The sequence below is a fragment of the Peromyscus maniculatus genome, chromosome 5 (genome assembly GCF_049852395.1).
Source record: "Peromyscus maniculatus bairdii isolate BWxNUB_F1_BW_parent chromosome 5, HU_Pman_BW_mat_3.1, whole genome shotgun sequence".
Classification (NCBI taxonomy): domain Eukaryota; kingdom Metazoa; phylum Chordata; class Mammalia; order Rodentia; family Cricetidae; genus Peromyscus; species Peromyscus maniculatus.
The window spans coordinates 121,699,987-121,720,483 of record NC_134856.1 but is presented as its reverse complement, the minus strand read 5'-3'; the positions used below and the strand labels follow the sequence as shown (position 1 = coordinate 121,720,483).

The 20,497-nt window shown below is 44.5% G+C and overlaps 1 protein-coding gene and 1 long non-coding RNA gene across 3 annotated transcripts in view; one reads left to right on the top strand and one right to left on the bottom strand.

Moving 5' to 3' along the window:
• Gcnt2 (glucosaminyl (N-acetyl) transferase 2 (I blood group)) overlaps positions 1-632 on the bottom strand; it is a 94,864-nt gene extending 94,232 nt beyond the window's left edge. For both annotated transcript variants that reach the window (XM_042278390.2, XM_076573207.1), the window contains exon 1: positions 487-632. The gene's annotated coding sequence lies outside the window, so the exon portion shown is untranslated. The remainder of the gene's footprint in view (positions 1-486) is intronic.
• Positions 633-661: 29 nt separating this feature from the next.
• Positions 662-3,572, top strand: LOC143273475 (uncharacterized). The gene is made up of 2 exons (XR_013051592.1): positions 662-1,272; positions 2,445-3,572. It is a non-coding gene; the product is annotated as an uncharacterized LOC143273475 (long non-coding RNA).
• The last annotated feature ends 16,925 nt before the right edge of the window (positions 3,573-20,497 follow it).

Below are 20,497 nucleotides of genomic sequence, written 5' to 3'. Positions count from 1 at the left end.
CATTCCAAGTTCAAGAGGTGACCAATCTGAATAAAAGAAGTCAGGAACCAGTATAGACCTGCTAACCATTCAGTAAATCTCAGGGTGTGCGCATGTTTCAGAGTCCAGATGAACATATTACTACGTCCTGAGGGCACACTCATAAACTCTCACTGAAGGACATTAATCAGTTTTTATTACCTCAAGACAGCTGTACTGAAAGCTGAATTCAGCACCTGTGGGAGGGGATCCCCTCAGTCTCGCCTAGGCCGCCCAGAGTAGCTTTCCCACAATTCAGTTCATCCTGACATCACTTCTGAGGCCAAATCCCAAGCCAAATAAACTGTTTGGAACTTTCTGAATCTAGGAAAGTCTGGTGATGTTTCAGAGAGAGCAGAACCTAGATTAAACTCATTTTTTAATATGAAGTTCACCGGCATCTTGCTGGGTTCATTTCCTACTCTCCCTCCTCCCTCCTCCCTCCTCCCTCCTCCCTTACTTACTCACATTTTTACTGCAGTTGAATCTCGAGTCCTTTCTTACTCTCCCGGGTGTTAGCAGCCACAGGAAATAGCCTGAAGCACCAGAGTTTTAAAATAGCCGGGAAGCCTGGTTAAAAAGTTCCCTGGATTGGGTAAAGGGAGGCGGGTTCTCCACAGACTTGGAACATCTCGTAGTCATGTGTTCTCATGCTCCCAAGCTCAGTCTGGGTGAAATTTGAGAAGACAAGCCCCATCCCACCCCCTCTGTCTCAGGCTGGAAAGGACTCTCCAAGTTATCAGCTTCTGGATTTGGATTTCCCTTCAGAGCTAAGTCACCCACGAGTCTCATTTTTTTTTTTTTTCAGTTCTAAAGAAAAACTGCACTGATGTCCTGAGGTACTGGGAAGACTGTGGCCGCAAGGCGGCTATCACACTCCCCTACCCAACCCCCACTGTGCTCAGGGCTGCTCAGTGATGTCCAAGCTAATTTTAGATCTTGAAGACAAGCCACAGGGAAGAAAGGACAATGGGTAGAAAATGACCAGGTTCTGTGAGTTCACTTAAGATGGCTGGAAAGAGGGCCACAAGGAAGGGTAAGAGAAGCCGGTCTTGTCAAGTACAGCTAAGACATGTAAGGCTGGGGCTGGAGCGGAAAGATCCTGGGTGCTTCTGTACTCGTGAGAGTCCTGCCTTCCTCTGCACGCAGACACGTCCCTGGCTGCTCCAGGCTTCATGGGCTAAGCTAAGGAAGGAGGCGAGCCCCGAACCACAAAAGCGTCGACAGCCCCACTTCGCTGAAGAAAATCATCAGGTTTGACTTGGGTATATTTATATTTTTAGATGGGGTGTTGTTCTAGTTTTCTGTTACTGTTTATAGATGCCATGATCAAAAGCAACTTGGGGAGGAAAGGGTTTATTTCATCTTACAGTTTATGTGAAACCGGAACAGGAGCCACATTGTTGTTAAGGAGCCACAGTGTTAATACGTTGTTATTAAGTCTTCCTACCTTACAAGAGTAAGTTTCTGATTCCTAAGCCCTATGTGTCCTGCAAACCATGTTTTTCAACCTACACTGTCTTGTGACACCATGATATACACCCACCCCTTTTGCCTTGCTAAACTCCTGAATACCCGTGATGACTCCCCTTCCAGATGATGTATTCTTGTAGTTATCTACCCCAAAGACATTCCGGAGCCCTGAGTCCTCCACTCTTCTGTCCAGGTGATACTATGACATTTATCTACCTCAGAGGCAGCCTTGAACTCTGAGTCCCTGACTCTTCTGTCCAGGTCTTACTGGCCAATTAATCTCAACCCCAACCCTTCCTCATAAAAGGGGCCTCAAAAGACAGTGAGGGACTGCTCTCTGAAACCCCGACTTAGGGAGAGGTAGTCTGGCCGGTTCCTTGTGCACTTCTAAATACAGCTTGCTTTAATCAGACAGCCATGGGAATGGTTTTTTCCTCAGGTCTAACACAATCCATCACCAAGGAAAGGCTAGTCAGGAACTCAAGTAAGAACCTGGAGACAGGAACTGAAACACAGACTATGGAGGAATGCTCATTAGTCCCTTGTTCCTAGGTTCATGTTCAATGACCTTTCTTATACAGCCCAGGTCCACCTGCCTAGGAATGGTACCGCCCACAATATTTTGGACCCTCCTACATCATTAGCAATCAAGAAAATGCCCCATAAACATGTCCACTGGCCAGTCTGATGGAAGCAATTCTTCAACTGAGGGTTCTTTGTTCCTGATATGTCAAGTTGATAACCAAGTTTAGCTGTTAGAAGTGTTTTATAGATTGGATATATTTTATGCGTCAGATATATCTTACACGCTGGCATTATATTGTGGGGATATATCTTATCTTATACACTGGCATTATATCGTGGGGATATATCTTATCTTATACACTGGCATTATATTGTAGGGAAAAGGTCTAGTCCTCATCAAGTTCACAATTGGATTTTTGACGTTACAGAAACTGAAGATGGCCGCTGTGGATTGAGTTCTGTTCAAGGCTGAGACTGAGCTAGAGAGAGTGCCAGGAAGGAACATCACTTCCCTTCTCCCAGTTTCAACGTTCCACTCAGTTAGAACAGTGGTCAAAGGAGCAGACCACCCTGCTGCAGGGTCACCAGGCCCGGGCCCCCAGTCTCCCTGCATCTTAAAGACCAGTCTGCAATGAACCAGTGGGTGCTTTACTCTGTTTGGCCAATGCATCACTAGCTGAGGAACGAGACTCCACTAAGTTTCAACAAAGGCTGGAGGTGGGAGTGCACACCTGTCATCTCAGCCCTTGGGGACAGACAGGAGGGTCAGGAGTTCGAGGCTAGCACTAGTTACATAATGAGTTTTTTTCTCAAAAGTAGATGAAATTTAAAAAGAAAAAAAAACTTCTTAATTTGTTTAGTTACTCTTTAATATCAGGAGAAAAGTTTTCATACACTTGCAACTGTACATGGTCCAGGGTTGTTATTGTTTGTTTTTGCTTTTTTGGGGGGGCCCCCGCCACTCAGCTCTCAAATAAATCACACACAGAGACTTATTCTTACTTATGAATGTCCGGCCTCAGCTTGGCTTGTTTCTTGCCAGCTTTTCTTAAATTATCTTGCCTACCTTTTGCTTCTTTTTCCTTTTCTTCTGTATATCTTACTTTCATTCTTACTCTGTGGCTGTGTGGCTGTGTGGCTGTGTGGTTGTGTGGCTGTGTGGCTGGCTGGGTGGCTGGTCCCTAGTGTCCTCCTCTCCTTATCCTCTTACTCTTTCTCCTTTTCCTCCCAGATTTCTCCCTCTATTTATCCTCTCTGACTGCCAGCCCTGCCTGTCCTTTCTCCTGCCTCGCTGTTGGCTGTTCAGCTCTTTATTAGACCAATCAGGTGTTTTAGACAGGCACAGTAACACAGCTTCACAGAGTCAAACAAATGCAACATAAAAGAATGCAACTTATCTTTGCATCATTAAAACAAATGTTCCACAGCATAAACAAATGTAACACACCACAGGGCACTTTTTCTTTCTTTCTTTCTTTCCTTCTTTCTTTCTTTCTTTCTTTCTTTCTTTCTTTCTTTCTTTCTTTCTTTCTTTCTTTCTTTCTTTCTTTCTTTCTTTCTTCCTTCCTTTCTTTCATGTGTGTTCAGAGGACAGCTTGTTTGTTCTCCTTCTGCTGGGTCCGGGGGTTGTACTCCAGTCCTCAGGCTTGGCAGTAGACCCTTTTACCCACTGAGCCGTGTCACGAGTCCTCGGTTCAGGGGGTCATTTTTGTTTTAGGATGTTACTGAGTGGAGTTCAATCTTCACTGGAAATTTTTGGGGAGAGATGGGTTAATATACATTTTAAAATCCAGAGTGCCAATTATCGATTAAATTCCTTAACCTTTCACCTTGTCTGAGGGTGAGAAACAGATCGTTACAGTCCATTTTCAACCTGAGATGTGCTTAGAGTTGAAAGTTAAAGGGGGCATTAGGGCCCTCCCTCTCCTCTCCCTGCTTAAGGCTTGTTTAAAAAAAAAAAAAAAAAAAGATCAGAATGGGGGAGGGGCAGGCTCAAGCCCCAAATTCTTCATTGGATGAGGCTTTGTGTCCTCGCCCAATGAGATGGGGAGTTGGAGTTTGGGCATCCAATTTCGAACCAATAGGAGAAGAGGACAGAAATCTCTCCCAGTCCAAGGATTTTAAAAACTACCATCTTGTTGGGACACGGTGCCTCACTTCTTTAATCCCAGTCTTTGGGAAGCAGGGGCAGGCGATTCTCTGGATTCCAGGACAGCCTGGTCTTCAAAGCAGGTTCCAGGACACAGCCTGGTCTACAAAGGGAGTTTCAGGATAGCCAGAGCAGATACATAGAAACCCTGGCTTGAAAAAAAACAAAAACAAAACAAACAAAAACCACCACCGTCGAAAGCTACATCCAGGCACATGCCATGCTGCCTTTCTTTTTGTCACTGTCCCTTTCTACGAATTTTATATTAAGGACTGCTTTGCTTTTTACTAGTTTCTTGAATCTTTAAAATCTTATTTCCAATAAAGGGGACTGGGGAACATAATATAAGCATTGTTTTTCATAAAATGTCAAATGTCATACTGAGGATACCAACGGATACTAATGGTGTAGCAAGACATAATAAACAATGCCCCTCACAGGTAGACTGGGGGAAGGGAGGATGGGAACAGGAAGGATTAGGTTGGGGGGGGAGAGAGTACTAGGAGAGACAACTAGAATTGGGGGGCATTTTGCCGGCAAGGTAGGAACCTAATGCAATGGAAACTCCCAGGAACCCACAAGGGTGACCCTAGCAAAGACTCCTAGTAATGGGAGATATGGAACCTGAACTGGCCATCTTCTGTAACCAGGCAAGACTTCCAGTGGAGGGACTGGGACACCAACTCAGCCACAAACCCTTCGACCTACGATTGTTGTTGGACCTGGCGGCAAAGCATGCTGGGGTAATGGTGGGAGTGGCCAGCCGTGACTGGTCCAAATTGAGACCCACGCCGCTGGGAGAGGGAGCCCATCCTGACACTGCCTGGAGGGCCAGGAACCAGAGACAGGACAGCCCAGAGACCAAGGATAGACCCAAACAGGACCAGCAAAAAAGAAAAAAAAAGTCAATGAAATGATTCCTAATGATACTCTGCTCTACTGGTAGAGTGGAATCTAGCATAATCGTCATTAGAGAGGCTTCGTCCAGCGACTGATGGGAGCAGATGCAGAGATCCACAGCCAAACATTAGGCAGAGCCCAGAGAATCCTGCAGAAGAGGGTGAGGAAGGATTATAGGAGCCAGAGGGTCAAGGTCACCATACGAAAAAGCCCACAGAATCAACTGACCAAGGTTCTCAGGGACCCATAGAGACCGAATCGACAATCAGGGAGCCTGTATGGGACTGACCTATAGCTTTCACATAGCTTGGTGTTCCTGTGGGACTCCTCACAGTGGGAGTGGGGTCTGACTCAGACTCTTTCGCCTGCTTTTGGGACCCTTTTCCTCCTACTGGGTTGCCCTATCCAGCCTTAGTATGAGGGGATGTGCCTAGTTTTATTATAACTTGATATGCTGTGTTTGGTTGATATCCCTGGGAGGCCTGCCCCTTTCTGAACAGAGAGGAGGAGGAGGAGATCTGGGGGAAATGGGGTGGACTCGGGGGGAGAGGAAGGAGGAGAAATTGTGGTCAGGATGTAATATATGTGAGAAGAATAAATAAATAAAAAGAAAGAAAGAATGCTTTGCCTGCATATGCTAGAATAAAAAAATGCATACATATGTGCTGGGGGGGTTGTTTTGTTTTGTTTTGTTTCTGAATACCAACCCCAGTATTTTTCCACATCCCATATTATCATTTAACTTTTGTTTGCGTTTTCCCCATATTTATGTAAATGTAGTTGATAATACTTTATCATATGATAACACTTTACTCTAAATGTGAATTCACTGAGTAAAAGTGCAAAATTATAGTAAGAAACAAATTATTGTTATTAGTGTTACTATTTTGTTTTGTTATTCATATATGTATACAATGTATTTTGATTATATGCACCCCTTTCTCTTCCAACTACTCCAGGATCTCCGTCACTCTCTCCCTGCAGCAAGCTATTCATTAAAAAATCACGTCTTTAGAAACAGAAATCTTAGTTGTCACAGTCCAATGTGATTCATTCACTCACTCATATCCCATCATATATTCCCCACCCCCAGTCAACCACTGTACTCAGTTCTGGAAATACAGAATGTAAGTGTAGCCCAAAAAAGTACAAGTCTCCTGGGTCTTAGCTGCCCCAGGGGAATAAACGGAGGTAATGATGGGAAATCAGGTCCTTTCAATGTCCTCCTTCATGTATTTTTCCAGCCACTTCTCAGCAGGGCTGGTTCCCAGAGGGATAAAATTGCCTGGACACATTCCACAGAGGCTTTCCACAGGAATCCATGGGAATCCTCTCAGCCTCTTCCATGTAAACTCAGTTCAGTGCGCTGTTTCTGAGTGGAGTAATAAAAGCTGGAATGTGCAAATGGAAAGATCTGTTCGCCTCCAGTCACACCCCAGAGGCTTGAAAATCGTGGTCACAAGAAGCAGCCACCCAAGGTCCTGATTCCCCAAACTACAGTTGCCCAGGTATATGACCTTCCCTCCAGAAACCTCAAGGGCTCCCGGTTCCAGAAGTGCTCTAGGAAGAAGAGACTGGGAAGTTAGTCGGGTCTAAGTAACTTCACTCTCACCGAAGGTACAGGGCTCGGGAGAGTCAGCCCCGGGCAGCCTTCCCCTTTGCCACTCAGAACTTGCCTCTTCCAGAGAGAACATTCTGGATTCCTGTTCAAACCCTTTCTTCGTACTTCAGTACTTCGTACATTTAATTGTCAGTAAGATATCCTCCTATATGGCTTCAGATTGAATGGAAAAAGACAAAAAAAGGAGGAAGAGCCGGGCGGTGGTGGTGCATGCCTTTAATCCCAGCACTCAGGAGGCAGAGGCAGATGGATCTCTGTGAGTTCGAGGCTAGCCTGAGCTATAGAGTGAGTTCCAGGAAAGGTGCAAAGCTACACAGAGAAACCGTCTCGAAAAAACAAACAAACAAACAAACAAACAAAAAAGGGGGGAAGACAGGACTACTCCCAAAGTATGGAGAAGATTGTTATTGTAGATATGAGAGAGAGCATAGCCAGAAGCAGAGACATCTGGGAGAGTCCAGAGGGAACAGGACTCTGAGCCAGACCATGGGAGGAGATGATGGAGGGGGGAACCAGAAGACTGGGAGTGTAAAGGGTAGACAAAAAAAAAAAAAAAAGCCCTGGGGAGCAAAATGTCTGGATTACATAGGAATGGGCAGCCGGACTCGGGGAGTTTAGGGTAGGGGTGGAATGTGCCAGCCATACCCTGTAACAGGTAGAGACTGGGGGATGCTGGCAGAACCTGGTGGCCAGGTCCGCTTTGATATGTTAACTAGGCACCTCAGTTAGGCATTTATCCCCTGTCTGAAACCTAACACAGGCAGGAATGACCTCTAACTTTGATGGGTGTCCCATTCAAATATGTCTCCTTTGGGGATTGGAAATCCTGGGCTACTGGCAGGATTTGGTCCAAATCCTGGGCTGGGAGTCTGAAGGTGGGTCATATACCTAGAGGCTGCCTCTTCCTCTTGATAATAGGTCCTTCCAAGGCAAGGCAAGCCGGCTTTTTACCCTCTCTTCAGGAATGAAATGCACCCTGCCACAGGGATTATGAGCTACTGTGGATTTTTATCAATGTCACTATCTTCTTTTGAGTAGTTCAAAGTTTTGGCAGGTTTTAGAAACAAGAAAAAAGGAAGAACTGTCAAATTACACCCCTCCTCCCTTTTTTTATGTGTGTGAGTGTTTTCCCTGCATGTATGTATGTGTACCATTTGCATGCCTGGTATCCACAGAGGTCAGAAAAGGGCATCTGATGCCCTGCAACTGAAGTTACAGACAGTTGTGAGCTGCCCATGAATGCTGGGAATTGAACTTGGGACATCTGTTCCCTTAACCGCTGAGCCATCTCTCCAGCCCAGATCACCCAGGGTTTAAACTGTCCACTCCTTGAAAAGACTGAAAGACATCGACTCGTAGGTAGCAGTTGTCTCTCAAGGGCTGACACGGTGAGATCTTACTTTCTTTTACATACTTTTTCTACTTTTCCTATTTCCCTCCTAAAATGGTCACAGGTTATTTTTAATTAGAGTGTGTTTCCTGTTTGTGTAGGTTTGCCTCATTATCTACTCTCTCCCTCATACTAGCCTGCACATGTGCCGGGCACAGATAGAGAACTCAACTTCCTCATTAGCATGTGACTTACAGCTTCTCCGTGGCCTTGAATTTTGTGACCTTGGGGAACATGGAAGACACAGACCCCAGTGAGGAGGGATTTTACAAGAGGCGAATGAAACCCGGTCTGGAGGTGGAATTTGGAGAAGAGGGACAGCGATTCTGAGCAGCAGGACTGAGTCTGCGCACTGCCAAGGACTCAGTTAGTCTTGAAGCACCTGCTGGACCAGGTTTCCTGGGACAGTTACTGATGGCTTCTCGATTTCAATTGTACGTACTCAGGTGATGATGATGATGATGATGATGATGATGATGATGATGTGTGTGTGTGTGTGTGTGTGTCCGATCTCAGTTCTCATAATTTCCTCTAGGCCCCACTCTTTTTCTCAACACCCTCATCCTTGCTTCTACCTTCAGAAAGCCAGCAACTAAAAAAAAAAAAAAAACAGCAAAATAGCATCTCGTAAGTGTTTGATGGCCACGTACTATAAATGAAAAGAGGGACTGTAGTCTTTCCTCTCTTTAACTCCAACAGCTCTTATGACTAAATACACCAGACTTCCCATTGTTAGCAGATATGCAATACACCAGGCCAGCTTGTGTGCTGGTGGGCTGACGGGAACTTACATCGTATTTTAGAGCAATTTGGTCACATGTATCAACAACTTCAAATGTTCCTATCCTTTAACCTAGTAACTTTTTTGTTTGTTGTTGCTTTTTTTTTTTTTTTTTTTTTTTTTTGGTTTTTTGGGTTTTTTTTTTTTTTTTTTTTTTTTTTTTTTTTTTTTTGAGACAGGGTTTCTTCTCTGTGTAGCCCTGGCTGTCCTGGAATTTGGTCTGTAGACCAGGCTGGCTTCAACCTCAGAAATCTGCCTGCCTCTGCCTCTGCCTCCTGGGTGCTAAGATTAAAGGTGTACACCACTGCTGCCTGGCCTAGTAATTTATTTCAAAAATGCATAACATGCCCAGTGGTGATGTTACACACCTTTAATGCCAGCACTCAGGAGGCAGAAAGGCAGGCAGATGTGTGTGAGTTCAAAGCCAGCCCTGTCTACAGATTGAGTTCCATTACAACCAGGGCTACGTAGATAAATCCTGCCTTGGGAAAAAAAAAAAGACATAACACTAAGTGTGAAATTAGTACATGCAAACAGATGTTTCTTGTATCTGGTGTTATTCAGCATTGACACTAACATTTCACATGGCAAAATGTTAGGAAGGGGGCTCTGGCGGGGGGAGGGGATCTAGAGGATGAGAAAGCAGCAGAGGGTAATGAGTGGAGAAAGACAACCACAACATGCTTTCTGTCCTATGTGGAGTCCTGTGGGGGGGGGGGGGTGAAGAAGAAAGACAGCTCATAGGGAGGGAAGGAACCAGAGGGGAAGGAGGGAGGCAATGGGAGACAGGTGTGTGTGTGTGTGTGTGTGTGTGTGTGTGTGTGTGTGTGTGTGTGTAAAGCAGAATGATCTATGTGACTGCAAATGCCATAGTGATATTCGTTATCCTGTATGCTAATACCAACTATTGCAAAGCAAAGCAAACCAGGAGGGACGGCCGGTACTGAGAGAGCAAGGTGTGGTCTGCTCATGCTACAAAAGGAAAAGCACTGGATTCCTGCTTCCAGGAGGCTGGGGAAAGTCACGTGGCGGTTGACTAAGTGAAAGCAGCGGGATACAAGATTATATCATCACTTGGGATACAAGATTATATCATCACTTGTGACCAAACTGCAATCAGCAATGCAGAAACTGAAGGAAGCCTGAGGATGTAGCTCAGTGGTTAGAGCTCGCAGGCCTTGATTCAATCTCCAGCACTAAAGAAATAAACAAACAAACGAATGAATGAAGGAGGCCAATGTGTATTTTTGGCTTTCTTGTTTGTGTTTTTGCACTTCCCAGATTTTCTACAAGAACTGATGTTTTATGAAAAAAAAAATACTGAAAACTTTTCTGTCCACATAAACCTAGTACAGTTTTAAATTTTTATATAGAGGTGAGGCCTTAAAGATTCCTGTAAGCCTGGATCGTGGAGAGCTTCCATTCACTTGGCTGACAGTCCTACCAGGCTCACAGTGAATAAATAACCTGTACCTAAGATGTGGGGTTTCTAAACAATATACCATCATTGCTTTAAAAGAAAAGAAAAGAAAAAAACCAAACCAAACTAACAAAACTCCAACCAAATTGTTCTGGGAACTTGAAGCAAAGATTTGGGACATAGAATGTCAGGAGACATTTGGCAAGCATGTTCTACAAGCAGACACATTGAGTGTCATGTAAGATGTGCAAGTTACTTTGCGTGGTTCCGCCATACAGAAAAGTCTACAGGCTGTATGGAAAGTTTGGAAATCTTGTCAAACACACAAAATATATCAGGGGGCATTTTTTAAGGAGTAATACACAAACACACACACACACACACACACACACACACACACACACACACACACACATACACTGATGACTTCACATAGAATTGAAATCAAATCCCACGTACCCAGAATCCTGTTTAGCATCAAGCAGAAGTGTTCTTCAAGAGAGTGGGTATCCTTTGATCACTCAAGTAAGTCAATGGCCCTTCCTCCTCAAGAACAAATTAACAAATCCCCTTGTCAGTGCTACAAAGGCAGAGCCAAAATGTAGCTGGTTATGGAAAATGGTGAGGTTATGGAGAGGAGCATATTTCTGTGTACACGTCCACAGCGTGAAGGAAAACAGCCCGTGTCTGTGTTCCAAGTATTTATAGTTAGTCCTTCTGAAGGTGTAAGGAGGAGGCACATGCACTGAGGCAATGTTTGGTTTTCAGGGCATTGAGGACATACCTTCAGGGGACTTCGGAGGTCACAAGGTCTTCCACGCAGACCATGGACTCCCTCTTTGAGGTCAGAAAGGCAATTGAGAAGCAACTGAGAAGCTCTCTCACCAAATTTGTAAAATCACATTGTTCGGTTGGAACCTCCAGCTCGCCCCTGCATGATCTGGGAAACTCCATTCCTGTTCTCTCTCTCTCTCTCTCTCTCTCTCTCTCTCTCTCTCTCTCTCTCTCTCTCTCTCTCTCTCTCTCTCTCTCTCTCCAAACCCCAACCTCTCAGAGAATCTCCAACAAAGAAAAGGCTCCAAAAAGCCCAGTTCCACATTCCTGGTGACTATTGCAACTTCCTCCCTTGTTGCCGCCAGCAGCCCAGTCCCCACCTAAGCATTCCAGCATTTGACCATACTTGAGTACAAACCCCTCGCCTGTAGGCTATATAATCAATCTCCTTGCTACAGTTCGGGCTTTCAGCTTCCCTGGCCTCGATCTCTGGGACTGGAGAACCTGCCTGGGAGTGGCTTTGCTCAAACAAACCTGTTGTTACACTTTTTCAATTTGGCTTGATCTGGCTTACTGCATCGGCAGAGAAACCTATTGGGGTGGGGCAGGGGACCGCAGAAAATCTATTACCGATGTGGCCTCCTCATTTGTGTGGACACAGTAGACATTTTGGAAAGTGTAATTGACCTTGAAGAGCCTTTCAAATGTGCTGGTCTTTGTGAACAACTATCACATAAGCCAAAGGGAACTCAGCCTCGTCTGTTAATGTGAAACTGCGGAGAGACTTTGGTGGGTTTGGACCAAGGTGCCTCTGGGCCGGTGAGGCACACCATGTAGACACAGAGGATGGCAGCATGGATGGAAAATTACTCATACGGCAGATGTGACATCCATGTGGCGAGTTTTATTATTAAAGGGAGGGAGGAGAGAGAGAGACAGAGACAGAGACAGAGACAGAGACAGAGGGAAAGGTTTGTGATACCTCTGGAAAGAAGGGGGAGATTCAGAGGAGGGGAGGGGCTTTTTCCTCTTAAGGGGCTTTAACGTAATGTCAGGACACTGGGCAGTTCTCCAAGGGGAGGGTCAGAATACTAACATAGTCCATGGACAGAGGGCTCATTATGTAGTGATTTTGATACAAATATTCTTGGCAAGTTCTATTCCTCAGTGGGGCCATGGGTATATTTTCACCAAAGACATTTTTTTCTCTCTCTCTCTGTCACAATCATGCCACAGACTTCTACAAGGACTGAAGCATTTGAGATGTTTCTTATTCTCAGGGATTTTTGTAGAAGTAAATTGTTGAGAGACAGTAATGAAAGAATTGTGGACACAGCCGTCAGCACAGTAACAAATCTGAATGCTTCATTTTTCCTATGACGTTCATGTCTAGGTTCATCACTTGCCTGATTTCATTTCATCACCTGATGTGGAATAATCCTCTTGTACACTGTCAAGATTTGTCACTCAAATTGGTTTAATAAAACACTAATTGGCCAGTAGCCAGGCAGGAAGTATAGGCGGGGTGAGCAAGCTAAGAATGGTGGGAAGAGGAAGGGCAGTGTCAGAGGAGTCACCAGCCAGATGCAGACGAAGTGAGATGAGAATGATGTACTGAGAAAAGGTACCAAGCTATGTGGCTAAACATAGGTGAGAATTATGGGTTAATTTAAGTGTAGGAGCTAGTTAGTAATAAGCCTGAGCTACTACTTGCTAAGCATTTATGATTAATATAAGCCTCTGTGTGGTACTTTGGGAAGCAGCTGCTGGATATTTGGGAGTTCCTGGTGGGACAGAAACTTTCTGTCTACAATCACCAATGCCAGCCAGTCTTAATCCACATACAGACACAAGGTTGGGGGCAGATCTGCTCTAACTTCTTGTTTTGGCTAGGAGGGGAAGTGGAGCAAGAAACCGTCTTATGGAAAAGCACATCAACTTCAAGTCTGTGGCTGTTATCTGATAGAGAAGGAATTGAGGGACTCTGAGAACGAGATGCTGGGAACAACTGATCCACTGATAGAGGAGCTGAGAACGGAGGGACACCTCCCTCTACGTCAATGCCATGTAAAGACCCTGCAAAGAGGTCTCAGTGGCCAACTCGGGGTAGACAGCTCATGTTGGGTGAGGACGGAATGTGTGCTGTTCTGTGAGTACATTTCCAGTATAGAAAGTACTGTCACAAACACTAATGTCACTTTTCAACAAAGGGGTGCTGTATTTCTTCAAGTCAGGCCATCACAGCTGTCCTAAGACAGGTCCCCCTGACAACCCCTCAGCCACACTTGCTCCATGCTTGGATCTAGAAGTAAAGAATACGAAGTCTTCCTTTTTCAAGACTGGAGGAAACTTAAAATTTCTTCACATCAACTCAACTTACAAATGAAGAAAAATGGAAGTGGACCTCGGCCAATGTTCTGTAGCAGGTTTGTCTCCACTGTCTCATTGACAGCCAAGGAGATGTGGGCTGCGTATTCATGGTGCAGACTGGGAAGTTGAAACTGAGAGACAAGTGGTCTAACAATAATCGAATGGCATCGTGGGGTCTTAAACTTATATTTTCCTTTCCGCTATCCTTCCTTCTGAGTGGGCATCTCTAGTGAGCGTCCTGCAATACTATATCTTTCTCTTTCAGCCTCTGCAAAAATAAAACAATAAAATTGTTTTGTCAACCCATGAGTTAATAGCTGGAGTTAACTCCAGCATGTGATAAATACTCCCAAATGCCAGGTTCTATTGTTTGCTTGTATGAGTCACTTCTAAGGTCTGCCTACAAATTCATAGCACCGCCAGCAGTCCACCGTGGCCCCATGGTGGCCTGACTGTGGTCTGAACCTGGTCAAGATGTAGTGCTGCCACCCAGTGTCCCTGTATGAAATAGTTCAATGTGTCCTTTCCTTTCTTTGCGGTACTGAAATAGAACCTGAGGCCTCCGTATCCTGGGCAAGCATTCTACCACTGAGGCTCAGTCCTCCTGTTCTCTTAAATTTTTTTTTCTTTTTTGAGAAAGAATCTCACTAAGTTTCCCAGGCTGGCCTTGAACTTTCAAATCTTTTCATTCAGCCCCATGCAGAGTTGATATTACAGACCTGTGCCACCAGCTCCTCCCTTTTCTTTTGAGAGGGCTAAAAGTCTGTGCCTGGGAGGAAGGGAGACTTTGCAGAGGTTATAGCACTTTATTCCCAAACACACTGTCAGCAGCTGGAAGAGAAGAACAAGCTTTGGAAGACGCGAGAAAGTGCCTCCATGTAACCTTTGGAGGGTTCAAACCCCACATGGCCCCATCCTCCAGCAAAGCTATCTCAGTGATGCTTGAGAGGTGTCATGAGGCATGTGTGTGATAGTTAACTGAGTTATTATCTAAGAAGGGCAGTACAGGATGACTTCTATGAACTTTATTGTACCATTAGCAACTGAGAAGCCTCAACAGAAGCTCTGAACCAATGGGACCAGTGACGGGGTTGTGAGAAAGAGAAGCAAGCCTGGTCTGGAGTGTGGGCTGCTGGCTGGGATTCTTTGCAATGTACTGGCAGGGAGAGCTGAACATCCAGGACAGAAGATGGACAGACCATACACTTGGGGTTAGGAACCATCACTCAGGCTATTTTCTGTAGAGACCCATCAAAAGCCCTGGCTAGAAACATAGCTCAGGGGTAGAATTCTTGCCCAGCATATGCAGTTCCAGTACCATAGAAAGAAAGAAGCAGGATGGGGGGGGGCACGGGAGGGACCCCATAAGGTAGAGCCCCCTTCCTTGTCCTAGACACATGCAAATAAAAATTAGTTTTCATGTTATTTCAACACCACATTTTAAATTCTCACTCTCCTGCTGTTCAGAGCTACTTGCTCTCCAGAAGGCCACCCCGTGAACAGAAGGAACAGATGTTGGGTGTCTTATCTGTCACAACATTTTATAGGGGAAGAGTACGACTTGTGAGAGCAGCCATGGGGACAAGTTACTTCTCTTCTATTTGTCCATGGTAAGGCTTCCAAAGGCAAAATCCCACAGGCATGCCTAGCTCTAACTATCACACAACTGATGACACATTCAACAATGCACGAGATTCGACATGCAGCTAAAGGACAAACTAAACAGTGCCTGTGATTATCTCGGTGTCACAAGACTTGCTCTTATATGCACTCTCTATTCCCAAATACCAACCTTAGCCAAAAGATAATATTTGTGCTTTTCATAGGCCGATAAAGTATTTGTACTTTGAAACACAGAGTTGATAACACTTAACTGTGGGCTAGCCTTATCAGGATTTAGTAAATAGGTTCAAAGAAACACAAGATTCTGGAGCCTGGGTGAGCAGGTGGATCTAGATGCCCTTTGGAGGGCAGCTGATTTTATAATAAGTCTTATTTATGCACATTCTCTTTGTCCTTTGTTATCTCAGGGAAGTAGATTCTTTCTTATAAAGTCCAGCGTTAGTCCAGGACGCCAGCTTATTCCCAAGCACCCATTTGGTGTCTCGGGTCTTACAACATGTCCTTGCACTTCTGCCAAGTTAGCTGGAGTGCAAAACCATCAAAGGAAAATCTGACCCTAAGTCCCTTTGTAATCCCTGATACTGACGTTCAGAACCCGAGACCTCCCCATTCCACCCCGAATCATGGATGTCAAAGGGTTTTGTTTGAGACAGGGTGTGTTGACTCCCAAGCAAGCTTTAACTTCACCATGTAGTTGAGGACAGCCTTGACTCCTCATCCTCCTGCCTCCACTTCCTGAGTGCTGGAATTACAGGCGTGTGCTGCCATGTCTGGTTTACGTGGTACTCAAGACTGAAGCCAGGGCTTTGTACATTCCAGGCAATCATGCTACCAACTGACTTATATTCTGAACCCCAAGACATACTTCAAAAAGTTGTAAAAATAAGGCAGGTGTGGTGACACATGCCTTTAATCCCAGCACTTGGGAGGCAGAGGCAGGCAGATCTCTGTGAGTTCAAGGCCAGCCTGATCTACAGAGCAAGTTCCAGGTCAGCCAGGGCTACACCAAAAGACCTTGTCAAAAAAAAAAAAGTAAGAACATATAACAAAAGTTACCATTTTAACTGTCACCCCGTATAGTAGTATTATCTATGCTATATATACGAATTATAGAACTTTCTCATCACCTCTTCTGCAAAAATATTTGTCTACTAAACACTGGCATCCTTAGAAAGTATCCTTTCTCAATAATGGTGAAGGCTGAGAAATTCCTCAGTATAAACAAACAAACAAAATGGAAAATAAATAAATAATAAACAACATGGAAAACATAAATAATGATAAACATCATATGCTATTTCTATTTTCATGAAGAAAATTTGATTGAACTTCGTGAAATTAAAGAAGTAAATGAAGAGGAAACTGAAGCAGTGTCTTCCTGTTGGTCCTCTGAGGGTGAGGAAAAGTTGGTGGAGGATAGAAACCGTAGTTCCTGCCCTGGTACACTCTGTCCTTCTCCCATCTTCTGACCCCTGGCTTTTGAGACAGCGCATCCTCACCCAATTAAATATTTTTGGTTTGGGTTTTTTTTTTTTGTTGTTGTTTTGTTTTTTTGAGACATGGTTTATTTCTCTGTGTAGCCCTGGCTGTCCTGGATCTTGCTCTATAGACCAGGCTGGCCTCAAACTCACAGAGATCCACCTACCTCTGCCTCTGGAGTGCTAGGATTAAAGGTGTGCACCACCATTGCCTGCCTTCCAATTCAATTTTTTTTCTGTAGCCAAATGCTTATACCCTGGGACCATGGCTTGACCAATTAAAAGATTTTCTAAAAGTCAATTTTTTTTTATTTTGTTTTACTTTCTTGGGAGGATGGTTCTGCAGAGGTATGCTAACCTTGGGATATGGCTGCTTTTGCCTCAGGGAATGTTAGACTCAGAACAAGGTGTCTGCTGCCTCTAGGCAGGACCAGAAGGCATTCACTTCAACAAACTCAGATTGCAGCCTGGGTTAGGGTATCCTGACACCTCTGTGGAGAACGGCACCCTCGAAGTAGCAAGCTAAGACCTTTAGGGCTTTTACTACTAGTAATCTTGAATGACCTATGCCTGCCTTTGCACAGAGAGCTAGCCCAAAGGAACGACAACCCACACTGAAACCGTTATTCTTCTCCAAAATAATGAGCTGCCCTCCTGTGGTGGTTTGAATAAGAATGGCCCCTATACGCTCATGTATTTGAATGCTCAGGGAGTGGTGCTATTTGAAAGGATTTGGAGGTGTGGCCTTCTTGGAGAAAGTGTGTCCCTGAGGGTGGGCTTTGTGGTTTCAGAAGCCCAAGCCAGGCCCAGAGTCTGTCTGTCTGTCAGTCAGTCTCTCTCTCTCTCTCTCTCTCTCTCTCTCTCTCTCTCTCTCTCTCTCTCTCTGGATCCAGATGTGGAACTCTCAGCTTCTCTAGCACCATGTCTCTCTGTGTGCCACCATGCTTCCCACCATGAGGATTAAACCTCTGACCCTGCAAACAAGCCCCAATTAAATGCTTTCCTCTGTAAGAGTTACTGTTGCCATGGTGTCTCTTCACAGCAGTGGCTCACAGAACAGGATACCTCCTACCCCTCCCAACTGGAGCCCTGCACAGGTATCCTACCTGGAAAGACTTAATGACTACCTTTTAACAACTATGAAAACAGCCTTCCCTCTATCCCTGTAGCTCAGTCCCTTCTCCAGAAACTAACCTGCTGCAGCTTCTGCATCATCTTTGATTAAATAGTTCATTTTCTAGGGTCATTTGTAAATGAATTCTTAGCTCATGTGTCACCTGCCTGTCACTGATGTTTCCTAGCATGACACTGTCTACTAGCTTAAATGACTGTTAGTTATTTCAACTTTTATTTTGGATCTGAAGGGGTGGGGGTGGGGCAGGGAGCTAGTCTGTGAAAATCTAGCTGACACTGTTGTTTGGGTTTGGAATTTCATTTTGTTTTGGGTATGTATACAAACCGCACATTGTAGATAGACACTGGAGTTCTTTCTGTCTCTCGGAGATGGCTGTGAACATCAGGGCCCACGTGTCTGCCAGAGTTCCCAACTACAATTCTGTTTTTAACAGAATGCCACACAGCAGTCATTTGCAAGGAGTAGAGATGTACTGGCCCACTGTCCCAGAGACTAGGAAGTATCGAGAGTCCTACCATGAGGTGAGGGCTTTCTGCTGCATCATCCTGTGTGGGAGGAGAACAGAACAGAAAGAGGGATGAGGGCCATCAACACCACCCAAGAAGGCAGAGTCCTTATCATCTCTCAGGAGTCTACCTTGTTACTGTTGTTGTAAGGGCAATGAAGCTTAAATGAGCTTTGAAGTACTACAGATTTGATTTACTACAGATACTCAAACTATAGCTAATTCTTGTGAGCATGTATTTCCAAGTAGAATTTGTTGGTCATATGCTAATTTTATGTGTAACTTTAAAAAAAAAACCAAGGTCACATGTAGCCCAGGATAACTTCCAATTCACTATGTAGTGGATGACCTTGAACTCCTGATCCTCTTGCCTCCACCTCCAGAGTCCTAGGATTGCATGCCTGAGACACCATGCCTTAGTGTGTGGGGTGCTGTGGGCTTCTGTGTCGGCCTCTCAAGTGCTTGAATTATAGGTCACCACAACTAGCTTACTGAGACACCTTTTTGAAGAGAAACTTGCCCTTCCATAGTGCCATTACTCTGTGTGATCTAAGGCTGTGCCCAGAACATGTCACAGGAAGCCTCTTTTCTCAGCCTTCCAAGTGCTGGATGACAGACCTGTGGCGCCACATCTAGCTCTTTTCCAGTTTTCTGTAACTGCCATGCTCATAGCCATATATTCAAACTGACCCTTACACAGACACTTGCCTTTCACAAGGCCGGAGGAATAATGTCTAAGGAAGACATGTGGGCAAGGCCGAGCTGAAGCTTCAGCAAATACTGCATTCCTTAAGAAGTGAGTGGTGGTAGTGGCGCATGCCTTTAATCCCAGCACTCAGGAGGCAGAGGCAGGTGGATCTCTGTGAGTTCGAGGCCAGCCTGGTCTACAGAGCAAGATCCAGGAAAGGCACCAAAACTACACAAAGAAACCCTGTCTCGGGAAAAAAAGAAGTGAGTTCAGTTAGGAAATGTCAGCCATACTTACTTTTAGTAGAGCTCTCATGAGAGTTTCATCTCAGTTTTACCACGACAATTGACCATCAACATATTCAAATGTGTATATTCAGAAATTTTGTAATACTTTTGCTTTTCAGAAAACTCAGAAGGCCAGTGTCTCCTTATGCTGGAACACTGCCTAACATTATAGAGCCAGAGAGACATTAATGCATGTGAACACATGACCTCTCACAAACCCATTTGTTATGGAATATTAGTTTAGTGATGCAAAGATGTGTTGCATCCTTTTATGTTGCATTTGTTTAACTCTGTAAAGCTGTGTTACCTTGTCTGTCTAAAACACTTGATGGTTTAATAAAGAGCTGCATGACCAATAGCTAGGCAGGAGAGGGACAGGGGGGGGATGTCAGGCAGAGAGGATAAATAGGGCAAGAAATCTAGGCTCAAAAAAACAAGAGAAGAATGAGAAAAGGAGAAGGAGAGGAAGATGCCAGGGGCCAGCCACCCAGCCAACCATGGGGTAAGAAGGAAAGAAAGATATTTAGTATAAAAAAAGGTGAAAAGTCAGAGGCAAATGTAGTTAAAGAGAAACAAGATAACTTTAGTTAGAAAAGCTGGCTAGAAACAAACTAACCCAAGCTAAGGCCAGGCATTCATAAGTAAGAATAAGTCTCCATGTATTTATTTGGGAGCTGTGTGGCAGGCCCCCAAAAAGATTTAAAAAACAAAACAAAACTACATTTTGTGTACCAACATTAGGCTTGAATTACTACATAGGGCCTGAAAAAGCTGAAAGAGAAAAGAAAAGGAAGAAAAGAAAAAGGACACGGCTCCTTTAAGAGGTGCTACTGTTCAGCCAGAAGTGCTAAGTAAAAACAGCAAGCTAAGTAAAAAAAAAAAAAAAAAACTTGTGGCAGCACAGGCATCACCTTCCTACAGCTAGGAAAGCTGAATGCAGTTTGGGCCATGAACTTTAGGCTTGGCTCTCAAAGACCCAAGAAGTGGGCAGAGCCAGTCACCAAAGCTGTGGTAAAAAAAAGAGGACACTCCCTGATGGGAAGTCCTAGCCACTCCAGTAGCAGTTTAAAGGCTCACATGGTCAAAAAAGACTAGAGATATGCAATAAAAAGAAGTCCAGATTGGAAAAAAAAAAAAACCTCTAAACAGGTTCCACTGTATTTAACAATGTATGTAGGCTTAAGAAAAGAAGAAGAATATAGACAATCATGGAAAGAAAAATAGTTTAAAAAATAATAAAATAAAGTCTTTAAAGAGAAAAGTAAAGTAATATAAAAAAGAGGGCTGGAGAGATGGCTCAGCAGTTAAAAGCACTGGCTGCTCTTCCAGAGGTCCTGAGTTCAATTCCCAGCAACCATCT